This window comes from Dermacentor andersoni, chromosome 1 (genome assembly GCF_023375885.2).
Source record: "Dermacentor andersoni chromosome 1, qqDerAnde1_hic_scaffold, whole genome shotgun sequence".
Classification (NCBI taxonomy): domain Eukaryota; kingdom Metazoa; phylum Arthropoda; class Arachnida; order Ixodida; family Ixodidae; genus Dermacentor; species Dermacentor andersoni.
This window is the reverse complement of record NC_092814.1, coordinates 73149709-73152656: the sequence shown is the minus strand read 5'-3', so window position 1 is coordinate 73152656 and position 2948 is coordinate 73149709. Positions and strand designations below refer to the sequence as shown.

Below are 2948 nucleotides of genomic sequence, written 5' to 3'. Positions count from 1 at the left end.
GGCCGAATTCACAAAGCTCTTTGTTCGTAAGTGTCCTTCGCCATTGGGCGTCTGCCTTCGCTAATAATACGTATAACCTCAGGATTAACTGAATTTTTTTCTTCCGAACAATTCTAGAATAGGAGCTCTTTTAGCTTTTCTGGCGTAGGAGTTAGATCACTGTGTGAACTGGAGTTTGCAATCACACGTGTCAAAGTTTATACAAGCTGGTTAAGAGTCTTTAAGACGCTGAAAGAAAACTCAATATTTATTAACGAGAATCATTTTGGAATTCATACAAGAAGGAACAGTACTTAATTGATCCACTTTGGATACGGAAGAGAACATGTGAATCAATGTTCTTTTTCTCTCTGAAGCGGTTTTCTATGTCAAGTAAATAAAAGAAAAAAGTTCAACGAAATGATATTACAATGCTGCGTATGGCTGCTCAATTACATATTTGACATGCCCATTGATAGAGACATAGCGCGTAATTGGAAGTCTGTGATCAAGCGGACTACACTACAGCGTCATAGGTGTCGAGCACGCCGATGACGATGTTCGATCAGCTCTGGAACACATAAGAGGTTAATGAAGAGAAAATCAGACATCCGCCTTTTCGTAGCAATTGCTAGAAAGGAAACCCATACGGGTTCCTCGAATAAAAAGCCTCACAGTTGAAGAAAAATTCGTCCTGGTCTGGGACTCGAATATTAACAAGGCCGGCAGGCTGCACATCTATGAGGTTAATGAACATGTTAATGTTTGGAAGTGTCTTGCGGTCTAACTTCGGCGGTGTCTACGGGTGACGGCGTTCAGGGGACAATAGGTTTGGGCATGTTGGTTATTCATCGCAATACAGAAAACATAGCGCAGTAAGGACAAAGGACAAGTCAAGACAGGACAAGCGCTGACTTTCAACTAAGGTTTTATTGCGGATCCTGACCGTATACATACACCCATCTGAATCTGCAACAGGAAAGAAGTGACAGAGAGGAAGAAGGTAAACGGCCACGCACCATCTGTGCCAAGGATTCAAGCTCTTTCTTTGATAAAACCACTGACGGCCAAATGACGCACTCATCTCCTGCTTGTGCTATCTCGGTGGCTTCTACGATTCCTCTGGTCAAGTTGTTCCGGTGGCGATACACAACAGTTTGACCGAAAAGAGGATGGCAAGGTGGCTGCGTATCACATTATTTTACAATGGACAGCCAATTGGCTGTCTGTAGCGATGTTCCCGACTTTATTGTTGTGCTCTTGCAGGCGCACATTCAAACATCTGCAGGTCTGATTAATGTAGTGTCTTTCAGAAGATAGTGGGATTTTGTAAACAACGCCCCTTCTGCAGGGGACGCAGGCATCTTTGTGCTTGACAGCACACTCTGGTTTGCGCATTCTTGTGGGCATTCTTGTTGCACAAACTAAAAAGCTTATTTGGCACCGTGAACAACACTTTGATGCCGGAACGTTGCCCTACCTTCTTAAGGAGGAGGAGGAGGAGGCAATAAAGAGAGAAGGCAGGGACGTTAACCAGAAGTACATCTGGTTGGCTAGCCTACTCTGAGGGATGGGAAAAAGGGAGTATAAAGATAAGATAGACAGAGGGAGGGAGGGGGAGGAAAGCCGCAGTGAGCTTGCGCACGCACGCGGAGTGCCTTTATGCTGGTAGGCAATCACTGCTACCTTATCTTTGTATCTTAATTATTTTTACAGCGAAGCTGTATATGGCTAGTTTACAGCGGGTCGATATCCGTAGACCAAAAATTGTGGGCCGATCCCAAAGACAGTGTAATACCGGGCCGACCCGCGGCGGAAGTGAAACAGGCTTCAAGCACTCCGCCAACTTGCAAAAAAATATGTTTGCTATCTTAGGTCCAAATACAACCCGCATCAGATATTAAGCTGATAAGAACAAATGCTACACTTTGACCCACGTCGGCCATGTTTACGTTCGCACCACCCTCTCTTTGTCGGCGTTCCAAGCGCTTGCGTATCTCCTTTCCTTTCCGCTTCCCGTGGTGCCGGTCCCGTAAGTGTGCTGCTCGCCAGGACCGCGAGGCGGAAAGAAATGCGAACTGTCCACGCGACCTCGATCCCGCAAACTTGGAACGTTTCACTGGAGCAACAGCAAGCTATCAGAGGGAGTTTGGGGAACCAATTTGGTGTGGCCTGTGTTGTGTGTGACCGCTTGTGGTTTTGGATTGACCTCACAACCATTACTGCACTGCGGAACGTCGACCAACGCCCGATCGCCTTGGTTACGGTGAAGAAGTGTGTGCGCCTTCGGAGTGCGGTGAGGTGCCTGTCTGTTCTACGTGCCGAGGTTCGTTAGTAAAAGGTGTCGTGCCGCGTTTTACAACAACACATGGGTATGTATACCCCCCGGTGCCTCATCATCTTCCGAGGCTCAACATCGTGGAGGAACGGCTAGTTGCGCCTCGCTTTCCATTTATGTGCATACGGCGTTTGACGCCCGGCAATGGACAGTTCGCCATTTAAGGGCCCACATACACAGCTTCGCTGGTCATCCACCTTCACAGATTGGAACGGCACCGATTTGTTTCTTTCTCTTGTCTTCCGCTCTCTGTTCGTCGCTAATGCGTGATTCAGCCTTGCTTCTGCGTTGCAGCCCTTCCGCAACTGGAACTATCGCGTGTCTCGAATAATCCACCGCCTCCAAGCGTGCCACTTTCAGAGAATAAACGAGGAGCAACGAAAAACAGGGAGGTTAACGAGACGTATGTTCGGTTGGCGGTTGGCCACCCTGCAATGGGGGAAGTGGTCAAAGGGTGAAAATAGAGAAAGAAGGCGAGAAAAAAGAGACAGCACTAGTTACGCGCACGTATGAAGGTGCGCACCAAGTCTAACGAAAACCTCAGAGACTTGTTGACGTAAGGCCCTGTAGCAACGCCCTGTAGCAACGCCAACGACTCAGCCCTTCAACATCAGTCTTGCCCCTCGAGGCA

The 2948-nt window shown here is 47.9% G+C and overlaps 1 pseudogene; it reads right to left on the bottom strand.

The window, feature by feature from the left end:
• Positions 1–1743: 1743 nt before the first annotated feature.
• Positions 1744–1925, bottom strand: LOC126546496 (U2 spliceosomal RNA; annotated as a pseudogene).
• Positions 1926–2948: the final 1023 nt, after the last annotated feature.